The sequence below is a fragment of the Zootoca vivipara genome, chromosome 11, assembly GCF_963506605.1.
Source record: "Zootoca vivipara chromosome 11, rZooViv1.1, whole genome shotgun sequence".
Taxonomy (NCBI): Eukaryota; Metazoa; Chordata; class Lepidosauria; order Squamata; family Lacertidae; genus Zootoca; species Zootoca vivipara.
Window position 1 is genome coordinate 53,009,382 of NC_083286.1, and position 16,019 is coordinate 53,025,400.

A 16,019-nucleotide genomic window follows, 5' to 3' on the forward strand; every position below is an offset into this window, starting at 1 on the left:
GTATACAAAGCAGGTGCTCTACTGCTCAGCCACAGGCTTGGAGGGCTATCTGATTACTAATTCTCTCTAAGGGCAATTCACTCTGGGGTGTGCCATGGGGTGCATGTGCCCGTCTTCCACAAGTGCATCTCCTCAACACACACAGATGAGGACACCTGAAGGGGTTTGTGCAATAAGGGGCAGCAGGTCCATAGATTGCTGGCATGGTGGACGGAAACAAATGTCAAGTCTGGAAACTTTCGAAATGAAATTTAGTGGAAGCTCGGTTTACGAACGTGATCCGTTCCACGGAGGCATTCGCTCCCCAAGGCATGCTTCTGCGCGTGCGTGAAGCACTGATAGAGCACTTCTGCGCACGCACACGCGCGCTGCGCAGATCGCTTCTGCGCATCCAACGCCGCGGAACCTGGATGTAAACACTTCCGGGTCCGCGACGTTCGTAAACAAAGGCATTCGTTAACGGGACTGTTTGTAAACCGAGGTACCGCTGTATGAATTGGCAGCTGAATTTTCCACCCAAGTAAAATAATAATAAACAAAAGAACAGCAACCACACACACACGAAGAATGACTCATGAAGACCATCAGAACTGCTCTCAGCGTCAGATCAAAAATCCATCTGGTTCAACAATCTGCCTCCAGCAGAAGCCAGCCAGATCTCTGAGGGAACTTCACAGGCAGGACGTGATGGAATAGCTATGACTTCTTGTAGGTCTCTGTAAACTTTGTTTGTTTGTTTCTTTGTTTGTGAACATAGGAGGTTGTCTTAAACTGAGACCACTGGTCCCTCTAGCTTAGTACCATTTACAGTGACTGGCAGTGGCTTTCCAGGGTTGTAGGCAGGGTTCTCTTCCAGCCCTATCTGAAGATCACAGGGATTGTGAGAGAGGTGAAAAATAATTTTAAAGGGTTTCTTCGGCTAGGTTCAAAGCAAGAGGAAGAACAAGCAAATAGTAGACCCCAGCATAGCTGCCAAGTCTCCCGTTTTCCCCGGGAAACCCCCGTTTTTCCAGCTGCCCCCAGCTGAAAAAACAGATTTTTTTTGTTTTCCCCTGGTTTATTCTGGCGCGGCGGCCATTTTAGAACTAGGCGGAGCATGCTCAGAAGTGACTTTTGATGCTGCTCTGCCCAGTTCCAAAATGGCTGCAGCATGACTTCTGGTGCGGCGGCCATTTTGGAACTGGGCACAGCAGCATCAAAAGTCACATCTGATCATGCTCTGCCCAGTTCCAAAATGGCCGCCGCGCTACTTCCGGTATGCTACTTTCGGTCCGGTCCCTTATTTTTCAAAGAGGAACTTGGCAGGTATGGACCCCAGTGGTGGAGCTTCATGCTCCGTCACCCGGGGGCGGAGAGCAGGGCGGGGCGGGGCTGGCGCGCGTCCTGGGGGCAGGACCCACACAGTGCAGGCGGGTGGGGCAGCCGCGATGGTACCCCACCGGGATCGTGCTGCCAGGGGCGGTGCGCTTCCCCCCCCCCCCGCACTCCTCTTCCTCTACCACTGGTAGGCCCTCTGCATGGAGAAGATGGGAAAATGCCAAAGGGTGACAGAGAGAAGGCAGGACTGCTCAACACATTCTTTGCCTCTGTCATCACCCAAAAGGAAAGCACTGCCCAACCTGGTGACGACAGAATAAATGATACAGGGAGGGAGCTACAGCGTAAGATAGGAAAAGAGGTGGTAGCTACTTTAAATGAATTCAGATCTCGGGGGCCTGATGCTCAGCACCCAAGGGTACTAAAGGAGCTTGCAGACATGATCTCAGAGCCTCTGTCTATAGTCTTTGAGAATTCTTGGAGAACAGGTGAGGTCCCTGCAGACTGGAGGAATCTAAAGAAGCCAGTGTGGCTCTGTAAGGAGCTTACATATGAACTGAAATTTAAGAAGGGCATGTATAAGAAATGGAGGAAAGGGGAAATCATGCAGGAAGCCAACAGATGCAAGGAGAAGGTCGGGTGGGCCAAAGCTCAGAATTCATTTCATTTATTTTATCTATGGGTCTTAGTAGAAGAAGAATACCAGTTAATGGAAACTGCAGGAGGGGAGAGTACTGCTGAGCTCAGATCCTGCTGTCAGGCTTCCTCGGGCATCTGGCTGGCCACTGTGAGAAAAGGATGTTGGACTAGATTATTTATTGGCCTGGTGCAGCAAGCTCTCATATTCCTTTCTTTCTGTCCTGAATCTGCCAATATGTGGCTTCATTGGATACCCACAAGTTTTAGCTTTATGAGAGAGGGAGGACTGCTGTTTTCAGTGGCAACTTGTGGTTCTACCCACAGAGAAATGAGATACAGTCTTTCTCTGAGGGCAAAGAGCCACCTTCGGAAATGTTGCTCCGGCTCCCCCTTACATAATTGTAGAAGAGAGGGGGGTGGAAATGTGAACGATGTATTTCAAGTCACAAGAGGATCCGGAGACAGGACCTTTTAAAATGTAAATAATGTAGCACGAACTCCATTCTGTAATCCCTGCGACTGCAATCACGAAGGTTGCCCGACTCATGTTTCATTAGCTATTGGATTCTGAATGATGCTAAGCTGGTATAAAATATTCATTCCCAAAGATGGAATGCATTACATTTTTAAAATGGCAGTCACCGGAACAATAAAAAAAAGGAAGAGAAGGCAATTTACATGAAACCTACATTGTGGAAACTATTTTCCATTTCACCTCTGAGTTCTCGCATTTTAGAAAATGTGTATGATATCAAACGCAGGGCTGAAGCCTCAAATTCTAAGGCATTTGCACAAAGTATTTTTCAGTGCTGGAGTGACCAGGCAGCTGAGAGTTTGATTGCAGCCAGGTAACATATTTCCCATGTCGGTTTATGCACACACCTTATAGAGTGCATGGTTGCATTATCACTTTAGTCTCACAGTAAGATAAAATATACAATCTTTCCTTGCAGCATTATGAGGAAAGGGGAGAAGCAAGCTGGCCACAGGGATGTCACCTGAGCCCAGCACAACTGGAAAAGATGGATCCTTTTTCACAGAACCCTCATCTTGGAGTGGTGTGGGAGTACTCACATAGACAAACGCCCCTTCTTGAATGCTTGCAAACAGGACTGAAGTGCCTCGATTTTGCTGGAACCTCGTTGCTGCTTCCTCCTTCCTCTTGGCCACAAAACACAGGTGGCCGTGGAGATCACAGCAGTGGTCTGGAACGGTTAGAATGTCTTTTTCTCATTAACAGGGATAACAAGTTCCATAACCTCCAGCAGGAAACTGATGCTCCGGAGGACAGTTTCTCGGCGAAAACGATGCAAAGAAGATCACTTTCCCATCTGGGATTCTGAGGTTTGCAGGCTGCTTAGCATGTCACTCTAGGAAAGGAAGATGAGACTGAGAGGAACCCTCCCACTTTGACGGATTCAAAGTGGATGCCTCTACATGAGGTCCATTACGGTCTTCAAGCAAGACACACTAGTGCCCCTTAGAGAACGCTTCACCCAGGACATATGTGCCCTGTGCAAACCTTCTTTCCATAAATACACCACATGTCATGATGATGAACACTTCATTAGGACACACGAAAAGCATTTCCAAGGGTTCTGTACATTTTTTGCACTCTAGAGTGACCAAGAAAGGGAAATCAGAGCAGGTAATGAACCTAGGCAGGTGCCTTATACCAGCTCAGTACAGTGGTACCTCGGTTTATGAACACAATTTGTTCCGGAAGTTTGTTCATAAACTGAAGCGTTCATAAACTGAAGCGAACTTTCCCATTGAAAGTAATGGAAAGTGGATTAATCTGTTCCAGACGGTCCGTGGAATACTTAAACTGAAGCGTTCATAAACTGAAGCGAACTTTCCCATTGAAACTAATGGAAAGTGGATTAATCTGTTCCAGATGGTCCATGGAATACTTAAACTGAAGCGTTCATAAACTGAAGCGAACTTTCCCATTGAAAGTAATGGAAAGTGGATTAATCCGTTCCAGACGGGTCTGCAGAGTACTTAAACTGAAGCGTACTTAACCCGAAGCATGGGTGTACTTGGTTTCGGAAGTCTGTTCATAAACTGAAGCGAACTTTCCCATTGAAAGTATGGAAAGTGAATTAATCCGTTCCAGATGGGTCCGCGGCGTTCGTAAACCGAAAATTCATAAACCGAGGTGTTCATAAACTGAGGTTCCACTGTATTGTCTACAGTGACAAGCAGTGACTCACTGGGTCATTTCCCAGTTCTATCTGGAGAAGCTGGGGCTTGAATCTTTGACAAATCCTCTGAGGTGTCCCCCTTCCCATAAAAGCACTTAATTCTCAGGAGTTTACCTGAAATGTGAGGTTAACGAAAAGTCTGTTCCCCACCTGGATAATGTTCTCCAATATGACACGGCCCATCCCACGGCCTGGGGGTGTGGAATCCTTCCATTACATTTTAGCAGAAGAAACCTCATCACCTCTCCATATTGTATGGAAACAGCAGGATCCGTTTTAAAAGAGAAATCAGCGGTGGCGGTGATGCATTAAGAACACCAGGAGACAGAGCAGCTTCAAGAGAAGTAAAATTCAAAGCCATTTCCCTATTGTGACTTAAGGGAGACCAGCAGGGGTTCAAGTTAAGGCAGGTGAGAGCCCAGGGGCAGTAATAGTTCAGAATGTCATGTTAGGGCACAATCACCTCCCCTGCTTTATACTAAAGAAACACGTTTTAGTATGGTCTGCCTGCTTAAAGAAATATTTTTGGCTCCTCTTGATTCTTTTTTCAACAGCAATGCCGGCATGCTAGCCATTTAAGACCCCCCTGCTTAGCATCCATTCATGTCCCTTCCGGTGCCTCTCAAGGCCTCATTCTCCCATTATTCGGCAGCCTCCATAGCTTTATTTGAAGTGCATTACAGATAACTGATCAGAATGAAAGTGCATTAAAGTGCATTGCAGGTTTTTTATTCATTTCTTTCCTGGTGGAATTGTTGCTTTATTTCCAGCTTAGGTTAGACCATTTGATGAATTTCAGAGGAATGCCTTGTATGGGTCCCACAAATGTGAGGGAAATTGGACTGTGGGAAATATCTAAAATACATTGAATCTAGGCTCCTGTTTTCTCCCATGGAAAAGGGACAAGGTAATATAAACACAGGCAAATGCCCTGATGCAGGCTTCTCCAGCCTGGTGGCCTCAAACTATTGTTAAATTCCAGCTCCCATCATTCCTGGCCATGCTAGCTGGGGCCTACATCTGTCCGAAGCAGATGAAATTGGCAAATGCCAGCCTTCCCCAAATTGGCGCCCTCCATATATTTTGGACTACAACTACCATCAGGCTCAGTCAACATGGCCACTAGTTAGAAATGATGGCTATGCTCTCATGCCCTCCTAGGGTCACGATTTTCCAGGGACAGTCCCAGAATTATGAAAGCCATCCCAGCTTCTGATTTGATCCCAGACGTTCCCTATTTCTCCCACCAGTGCTGCCTCTGCCAATCTCTAGGAGAAGGAAGAGATGGCGCTTGTCCTGAGTGACAGTGATGGTGGCTGTGTTGACTGCAAAGGAGCATCCCATCGGCTCTCCATGGCTCATAGCAGCTGCTGGAGAACAGGTGAGGAGGAGGAGGAGGAGAGGCTTCTGCCACTGAGAGGCTTCTGATGCACTGGCTCTGAGGGGCAGGGAGAGGGCAGGAGTGTCATCTCATGTGACATCTCAAATGAGGCAATCCCTTCTCTTATTTTAAGATGTTATTTGCCATCTCCATTCTTTGTAAGTACAGTGGTACCTCTGGTTAAGGACTTAATTCGTTCCGGAGGTCCGTTCTTAACCTGAAACTGTTCTTAACCTGAGGAACCACTTTAGCAAATGGGGCCTCCTGCTGTCATCGCGCCTCCAGAGCACGATTTCTGTTCTCATCCTAAAGCAAAGTTCTTAACCTATGGTACTATTTCTGGGTTAGCGGAGTTTGTAACCTGAAGCGTTTGTAACCCGAGGAACCACTGTTCTGTATTTGTATTAAAAGAATGCTTTTGGTTGGTTGGTTTTGCGGGTGGGGACGCGGTTAGCCAACTAATCATGGCATGCTTGGAGATGGTCACAAGTTTTACTTTTTTGAATAAGAAAATGACATGAGTCAACAGTGTGATGCAGCGGCTAAAACAGCCAATGCAATTCTGGGCTGCATCAATAGGAGTATAGCATCTAGATCAAGGGAAGTAATAGTACCACTGTATTCCGCTCTGGTCAGACCTCACCTGGAATACTGTGTCCAGTTCTGGGCACCACAGTTCAAGAAGGATACTGACAAGCTGGAACGTGTCCAGAGGAGGGCAACCAAAATGGCCAAAGGCCTGGAAACGATGCCTTATGAGGAATGGCTTAGGGAGCTGTGTATGTTCAGCCTGGAGAAGAGAAGGTTAAGGGGTGATATGATAGCCATGTTCAAATATATAAAAGGATGTCATATAGAAGAGGGTGAAATGTTGTTTTCTGCAGCTCCAGAGAAGTGGACACGGAGCAATGGATTCACGCTACAGGAAAGAAGATTCCACCTAAACATTAGGAAGAACTTCCTGACAGTCAGAGCTGTTCGGCAGTGGAATTTGCTGCCAAGGAGTGTGGTGGAGTCTCCTTCTTTGGAGGTCTTTAAGCGGAGGCTTGACAGCCATCTGTCAGGAATGCTTTGATGGTGTTTCCTGCTTGGCAGGGGGTTGGACTGGATGGCCCTTGTGGTCTCTTCCAACTCTATGATTCTATGAAAAAGGATCATGTAATCCAGGGATAAGGAACCTGTATCCCTCCAGATGTTGCTAGAACCTTCTGCTTCCCATCCGTCTCAACTACCATGGCTGATGGGTACAGGATGGTGAGGGTTTGGAATAGCTATCCCTGCCTATAAGCATCCTGCCTCTCTTCCTAAGGATGTATTTATCAGAGACTGCTCTTTTTTCTTTTTGGCACAGAGAAAAGAGGAGGTCAGCAAGTTAACAAATTACACATGTTCCACCTGGACAGGCCATCAAAAAGCTCATTTTACTTGGACTTTTTGTCCCCTGCCTTCTCTATCTAGATATGTATCTAAATGATGGAGAGCTCAGCTCCAATTCATAAAATATTTTACCGGGGAGTCAAACTGATCTAATAGACCCATTTCTCATTAAAAAGGTCAATGCGATGAACATCTGATGCTGTATAACTGTCTGATTCAATTTGGCAGGTCAGGCTTGACTAACCCAATCCCACGATTGGTCTCTGAATTCCTTTATATTGAAAGAAAAGAGGGAAGCGGGTTCATAACAAACTGTTGGAAATTAGCAGCTCCAGCCTTTTCACTGTTTAAAAATCATGCCCTTGCTTTATTGATCAGATCAAATCAAATTTTCTTCATTATGCATGATTGAGCAAGAGTTTCATACCAGGCTTTAGCCGACCAAATCTATCAACAACCAAGCCTAAATTCCATGAGGCATCGAGATTACACTTTTGGTAATTTGTTCAGTCATATAATTAGGGAGAAAAACTTGGAGAAGGAGGGGGAGGTGGACTTTGTAGATGTGAGGTCTGCAGAGCTGCCAAAAAAAGTAAACTTTTGATTTTGTGCATTTTTTTTTTAAAAAAAACCTTCCTTTCTCTGCAGCTAAAACCCTGCAAGAACCTCTGTGCTATTGAGTCAGAAAGGCGATGCATGGCATAAATAAATGAAGGCCAAATTAGACATAAAGCAAAAGATCCATTCTCCACAATCTTGTTTGGGGAAACAGCAACTGCGATTTGAATTTAGACCACAGAGCTGGTGGAGAAAGGTTTAACACTTCTCCAAGTACCATTTTTCTGCTTAAATGCTGCCCCCACCCTCACAAACTGTTATTTGAGAGCCAGTATGGTGGACTAGAACAGGGGAGACCTGGTTTCAAATCTCTACTGATCTCTGAAGTGCACCAGGTGATTGGGGGCCAATTAGTCTATCAGCCTAATAATAATCTACCTCATGGGGTTATTTTAAGGATAAAATTGGAAGAGGGGAGGAGAAAGTGTATACACCTCGGAAGAAAGTTCTTCATCATTCCTGAAGAAATTATGAATGGCCTGAGAAGATCCTGTCTATTCTAGGAATGCAATAATAATAATAATAATAATAATAATAATAATAATAATAATAATAATTTTATTTATACCCCGCCCTCCCCAGTCAAAACCAGGCTCAGGGCGGCTGACACCAGTAAAATTACAATAAGACATAAAAGAAAGAAAAACAATTAATTAAAATACAGGTTAAAATACAGTTTGAATTTTAAAATGCAGCCTCATCTTAAAGTAGCCCAAATCAAAACCATAAGGGAGGAAAACATAGGGGTCAGACTGAGTCCAGCCCAAAGTCCAGGCAGAACATCTCCGTCTTGCAGGCCCTGCGGAAAGATGTCAAATCCCGCAGGGCCCTGGTTTCCTGTGAGGGAGCGTTCCACCAAGTTGGGGCCAGTACTGAAAAGGCCCTGGCCCTAGTTGAGACCAATCTAACCACCTTATGGCTCGGGATCTCCAAAATGTTGTTATTTGTGGACCTTAAGGTCCTCCATGGGGCATACCAGGAGAGGCGGTCCTGTAAGTATGAGGGTCCTAAGCCACATAGGGTTTTAAAGGTCAAGCGGTCTTTTGCCAGATGAGACCAATTTTTAACCCAGTATCATCAATTCTCCAAGGCAAACCTCCAGAGGTTTTGGAGGTTAACACACACCATCCTTGACCACTGGGAGTCGGAGCCTAAAACGTCTTGAGGGCACCAGGTTGGGGATGTCTGCTCCAAGGTCTTAGGCTGGAGAAGCTCTGGCCTTCCAGAGGTTGTTGAACTACAACACCCATCAGCACCTACCAACATGGCCAATAGTAAAGGATGATGGGAGTAGTACTGCAGAAACATCTGGAGGGCCAGAGGATTCTCCATGTTTGTCTTGGGCAGAGATCATTTACCTCTACCTGATCCTTTTAATCATAAACATCAGGGACTGATAATGATAATTTCATTCATACCCCGCCTTTCCCCCAATAGGACCCAAGGCAGCTTACATGTAAAAATGACAACTGCTAAAAACATAGAAAAACAATCATTAAAAAAACAAATAAATATTGATAGAATTAAAACTATCTATATAAAACCTATTAAAACCATTAAAATAATTACAACGAAACAGCACCAGCACCAGTCCTCTCATTAAAAGCATTCAGTTCCCAAAAAGCCTGCTGGAACGAGAAGGTCTCCCCTTGCCAGCAGGACAACAATGAGGGAGCCAGCCTATCTTCTCTAGGGAGGGAGTTTGGGCTTGCCGATCAGAAGGTCAGCGGTTCGAATCCCCGTGAGGGGGTGAGCTCCTGCTGCTCGGTCCCAGCACCTGCCAACCTAGCAGTTCGAAAGCAGGCCAGAAAGTGCAAGTAGATAAATAGGTACCACTCCGGTGGGAAGGTAAACAACATTTTCGTGTGCTGCTCTGGTTTCTCCAGAAGCAGCTTAGTCCTGCTGGCCACATGACCTGGAAAAACTGTCTGCAGACAAACGCCGGCTCGCTCGGCCAGTAAAGTGAGATGAGCGCCACAACCCCAGAGTCGTCTGCGACTGGACTTAACTGTCAGGGGTCCTTTACCTTTACCTTTTTTATGTCTGTTTAAAGTGCTTTAAACATACAGTGTGTATGTGGCCCTAGCTGGATTTGCAAAGCTAAGCAGGGTCTTGTATGGTTTCAAACTGGGTGGGAAACTGCGTGTTGAGATTCCTGCATTACAGGGATGGGGGGGGGTTGAAGGGGTGAAAATTTATTCTTATTATGTATTGATCATATATTATTTATTGTATTCCTGGTGGGTTTTTTTGTAACTTGTAAATTTTGTAATTCCTTGAATAAATAAAGTATTTTTTTAAAAAAGAGAAATTCCTGCATTACAGGGAGTTGGACTAAATGACCCTCAGAATCCCTTTCAGCTCTACAGTTCCATTATTCTTTGACTTTTCCCTGGCAAATGAGAACAATTGGAGAGCATTCATTCTTCCTTTAATTCCCAATTAAGAACCCTTTCTTTATTTTTGGCCCTCGGTTGGGCACTGCCATCAATTGCTAAACTACACTGTGTAAACACCATTAATATTTCTTTGTTAAGCTAGCAATAAGAAAACCATTTGTCTGTTAAATTAAACCACGGTCATGAAAGTGATTTAAAGGATAATAACATCTCTCTCTTTCTGTAACAACAAAGGGGGAAGTACTTAAGGATTGGTGGGTAAGTGCCCAACATTTTGTGTCAGAGAACCGCATAACAAGAACAAGACAACAGTCGAAAATCCACCTTGTGTTTCACTTTTCCGTTTACAAGGAACCAAAACTTACATTTTTGGCTTGGCTTACGTTATTTATTGATTTCCAACATTATATCCTGCTCCTTACTTGAAGGTCACAGGATGAGACACAACATAATACCAACTTGTTCTTGGCATTCATGGTGTATGTATCGAGAGAACATGGAGTGCGCCTCTGGGGGTGAAGTCAAACTGCTGCGTTAGCAACACCAAAATGACCTCCCCGGGTTGCAAGCCAGGGCAAAGCCCATTACGCTCATAGAGTGTAGTGGGGGTTGCGGACGAGCCCAAAAGAAATCTGGGAGGGGGTGGGCTGTAGTTAGGCTGAGTCACGGGGCGTGCCTTTGAGTTTGATTGACAGCCACTTCTTACTTAACGACCACGTTAGTTTTGTTTTCCCCCACTCTTGGAAAAGCCTGCGAATCTCCCGCCCGCCCACCGCTGCTTTTAGGCTTAGTCGACACTGCTTGCCCATTTTGCGGGGGTCGCCTGTATTCAGGGGCCCAGTAGGAATTTTGCCACTTGGCTGATTGGCTGTTGCCATTTGGTTTTTGCCTACTGACAAGCAAATTGTCACAACTTGTTAGGCTGGCCGTTAGGCTTTGGATAATGGTATAGGAGGGGTTTGGTTAATGGTATAGGAGGGGCATGGCATAAAAATGCCTACCCCCCCTTACTTGCTCCTTATAGAAGTATTCCGTTAAAGGAATCCTGGGGCTCAGGGACTCTAGTCCATTATCCTGCCATAGGCAAGGATGGTGCGTCCATTACAGAGCCAAGCCTTGGGGAACACTCCTTGGGGGAGGAGAGTGCCTGCGAACAGTACCTCCAATCCCTTGGGGTGTTTACTTGACTTACCGACCATTAGGTAAGTCAGAGCTGGTCCTGACCCAAATGGGTCAGATGGAATTGGTCCTGCCCAACCAGGGCAGATGGAATGGTCCTGACCCAATGGAGGTCAGATGGAAATGGTCCTGTCTCTTAGAGTGGACAGATGGATTAACCAAAGCCTAAGCCAACACTCAGAATTAAAATGTATTTTGAATAAAGCTGTGGCCAAAATAATGCCAAAAAACCCAAACCTAAAATATCGTGTCAGTTGTGAGTTATTTTGGGATTTCTGGGGGGCTTTATCACGCAAAGTGTATAGAGGTCCTGGGCTGCCCAGATGACAGGACCCCCCTCTCAGCCTTGCTGATGTGGTCCAAAGGAAAGCACAGCAATATGTTTGACACCAGGTTGGCTGCAGGAGTTGCTGGAAGGAGACAGGGCAGCAGAGGTTTAAAAACATAAGAGCTGGATCAGACCAAGGGCCCATCCTGTTCTCACAGCTGCCAACCAGATGCCCAAATGGGAAACCCTGAAAGGAGAACCTCAGCACAAAATCACTATCGCCACTTGTGATTCCCAGCAAATAGTATACAGAGATACACTCCCTTCAACATTGGAGATAGAACATGACCATCATCATTTATAGCCTCCTTCTCCATGAGTGTGTCTAAGCCTCTTTTAAAACTACAAGCAACTCCCCATTTGGTGCATTCGAGGCATGCGCAACAGGGACTGTGTGCATCGTCGTGAAACAGGAAGTGGCAAAAATGGTGTGAAAATAGCATCTAGCAATCCCATGAGCCTTTGCAAGTGCAATCCCGGGAGGCTTTGCGCCAACCTTTGAGGGCTGTGGAGAGTTTGGAGTTTGAGCAAGGGTGTTTGAAGGGAGCGATTGTGGTGGATTTTTTCCTTTTTATAAAGGGGTTTTCAAGGGTTCCCATAGGTTTAGAGGACGCTTGCAGGCCTTTTCGATGGTGTTCCCAATATGTCTGATTTCACTTTAAAAATGCCTCGGACGTCGCCTGCATTCTAGGCTGCATCAACAGACGTATAGCTCACACAGACTTAAGAAACCATTTCTAAAGAATAGGGGATCATCCTGATGGCTGCAGGTCTTTCATTCTCTGTCTGTCTCGGTCCATTTCCAGCCAGCTGCCGCTCATGTTCTGGGAGGCCTCTTGCCAGATGACTGACAGGTTCTGCGCAGCCCTGAAATCCACCCCCACCCCCGTCACAGCATGCCTTTCTAATGCACCATAAAGCATTGCGAAGGGACCCAGGTGGCGCTGTGGGTTAATCCACTGAGCCTAGGGCTTGCTGATCAGAAGGTCGGCGGTTCGAATCCCTGTGACGGGGTGAGCTCCCGTTGCTCGGTCCCAGCTCCTGCCAACCTAGCAGTTCGAAAGCACGTCAAAATGCAAGTAGATAAATAGGAACCGTTACAGCGGGAAGGTAAACGGCGTTTTCATGTGCTGCTCTGGTTCGCCAGAAGCGGCTTAGTCATGCTGGCCACATGACCTGGAAGCTATACGCCGGCTCCCTCGGCCAATAATGCGAGATGAGCACCGCAACCCCAGAGTCGGTCACGACTGGACCTAATGGTCAGGGGTCCCTTTACCTTTACCTTTAAAGCATTGGGAAAGGGTGGCATTTCAGAAAAGCAGAATGAAAACCCAAGCTGCTGCAAACCAGCCCTCAAAGCCGAATTGTCTGGTGGACCTGCTGCATTCAGAGACATGCATCAGGCTTCCCATCCATAGCAGATGCTCATCTTTAGATACAGACCCCAATGGGCATGACACAGCCAGTGCCTTGAGCTTTTGCATTGAGCCCGAACTCTGCTGATTAAGGTTGTCCTTCTTTGATAGCCTTGAAAGCTTTTCCTTGTAGGGAGCCTATCAAAGGCTAGCCAACAAAAACCAAGGACACACAGGGCTTGCCCATGGTTTTCTCTCCATCATCCCAGATCTAGGAAGAAGTAAACCGAGGGTGCAATCCAGCAAAAAGAGGGGTGAGGAATCTCTAGAGGTCAAAGAGAACAGCAATTGCCAGACCTTTAGAAGGCATCTCAAGGCAGTCCTGTTTAGGGAAGCTTTTAATGTTTGATGGATTTCTGTATTTTAGTGTTTTATTGGAAGCCGCCCAGAGTGGCTGGGGGAACCTGGCCAGATGGGCGGGGTATAAATAAATTATTATTATTATTATTATTGTTATTATTATTATTATTATTATTATTATTATTATTATTATCTGATTCAGCCACATTTCCTTCTGGACCATTTTTGAGGGACCGCATGTCAGTGGTGGGTGGCATAGCTGCCAAGTTATCCCGTTTTTTAAGGGATTTTCCCTTATGCTGAATAGGCTTCCTCGCGAGAAAAGGGAAAACTTGGCAGCTATGGTGGGCGGGGCCAGAGATTAGGGCAATGAGTGTGAATTTTACCTTTGTACAGAAGGCTACACGCTCACGCACCCTTCTCCATCCTCCATCTGGCAAGAGGCAGTTTCTTCTAGCAAGGCATAATCACTAAAGGAGGGTATGAAACAGGGCCAAATATGGGCTGGGGAGAGGGGAATGGACAGGGGGTGCCCTGGGAAAAGTCTTAAGGGTCAAAAAGAGAGCCCTGGGTGGCCTCGTTGAGGCTCCTCACCTCTGATCTCAAGTTAGTTGTGTGACTAGGATGGAACAAATATCAATGAAAGATCAAGGATTTCATGGAGAACAAGGCTATCAATGGCTATCAGCTATGGGCTGAGTTCTATCTCCACTGCCAGAGACAGTGGAGAAGACCAACACCTGGGAATCACAGTGATGTTGTGTTCAGGTCCCGCTTGTGGGATTCCCAAGGTTGTCTGGTTCAGCCGCTGTGAGAACAAAATGCTCGATGCAGCATGCTCCTCTTACATTCTTATTACAATTTTTTGTCGACGAGGAAAGTGACTTCAGGTGCCTGAAGAGGGACATGTTTTGCTGGTTTTCCAGGCAAAATTTGCCATGGGTTTGTGGGCAGGGGGAGGTTTATCCTTAGTCGTGGTTGCAGGGCCGTCTTTACCCAGAGGTGTAAAGGGTGCAGGAAACCCGGGTGACGAATTCTAGGGGGTGCCAAATGTATACCTACTGTATACCGGTCCCTCTCGATCGGCGGCAGTGAAAAGCAATGGAGCGAAATTCCCCGCCCCCCTCCTCTGTCACTGTTACTCTGTAGCATCCCTGGAGAGTCAGGAAACAAAAGCAGTTTTTTCCGCTGCATTGTTGTTACAGGTGAGAGATTCCCCTCCCCCAAAAGAAAAGGTCAACAACATTGGCTTTTCCCCTCCCAAAAAAGCTCAATAAAAATTAATTGGGGGGCGCTAAACTAAATTTGGGGGCGCTGGGCGGATCTTTGCACCCCAGCGGCGCATATGCTAAGGACACCCCTGCATGGCAGCTTCATGAATGCTTTTTTAATATTTTCTTTTGATAGGGCCACAGATAGCAGCAGTGGCGACCCCAGAACTCCCCCTCTCAGGAGCCTGGTGGACATTTTCTTTTTAGGTGACAAGATCAGGGAAAGCGCTGAGGAAGAAAAACCGAAAGAAGAGGACCTTCGGTGCTTCTGATCTGACAGCTGCTCATTCAGCCTGGCATGTGTCAGAGAAATCTCCTTCGTCGGGAGCTGCAAAACCGTTCGAGTTTCTAGCTTTGCCAAATCAGGATCAAACCTTAATGAGGCCCAAACATTAGCTACCTTTTTATTGAAGCACCACCATCTTTAATTGAAATCTCCTTCCCAGGGTGCTTTAAAAGCCAATCCCTTTTCCCAGGGAACTATGGGAACTGTAGCTCTGTGAGAGGAATAGGGGTCTCCTAAAAACTCTCAGTGCCCTTAACAAACTACAGCTCCCAGGATTCCTTTGGGAATGCCGTGACTGTTTAAAGTGGCATCGTAATGCTTTAAATGTAGACTGCACATGGGGCTGAAAGATCCAGAAGACACAAAATGGAAGAAAGCCAAACTAAATGGTGGCTCATCTGTTTGCATCATAGCAGTTCCTTGTTGCCCCTGATCGTTCCTTGGTCTGCTGCTGCTATTTTTGTGTCCCACATACATATGCATTTCCTCCTCTTGGGATTGTGATCTGCTCTTTGGGTCATTTTAATTTTATTTCATTTTATTTTTTTCACACCAGAAAAAAAAAAAGATTGCAGCAATGAATATACACACCGTGCTCTACTGCGCTGTAGGTGTGGGAAACAAGAAAAGCGAAGGAGGAAGGTGCTGGAAATATCTCTCTGAGATTGTACGAGAGCCAAGATTGCTCAAGGTCGCTACGCCGCCTCCCTGGAGGCGAGAAATCTAAGTGTCTCCGATGCATCGATGGATGTGTACAAGACCAAAGTGGCAGGGGGGATTAAAATATCTTGAAATGAAGAAGTGCTAGAAGGAAAATGGCATAGTGGAAGGATATCCTGCAATGTCAACCCTTATAAACACTTAGGACGTTGCTGGATACGTCTCGGTGATATTTGCTGTTATGAATATTATCCTCAATGTAGCACTGTTGATATGAATGGTTCTATACAAAACAAGGGAAGGCAGGACCCAGCCCCAAGGCAAAATAAGAGAATCATGGAATCATAGAGTTGGAAGAGACCACAAGGGCCATCCAGTCCAACCCCCTGCCAAGCAGGAAACACCATCAAAGCATTCTTGACATATGCCTGTTAAGCCTCTGCTTAAAGACCTCCAAAGAAGGAGACTCCACCACACTCCCTGGTAGCAAATTCCACTGCCGAACAGCTCTTACTGTCAGGAAGTTCTTCCAAATGTTTAGGTGGTAGTTTGAATCCATTTCTCTGTGTCCACTTCTCTGGAGCAGCAGAAATCAACCTTTCTCCCTCCTCTATATGACATCCTTTTATATACCGCCCCTTA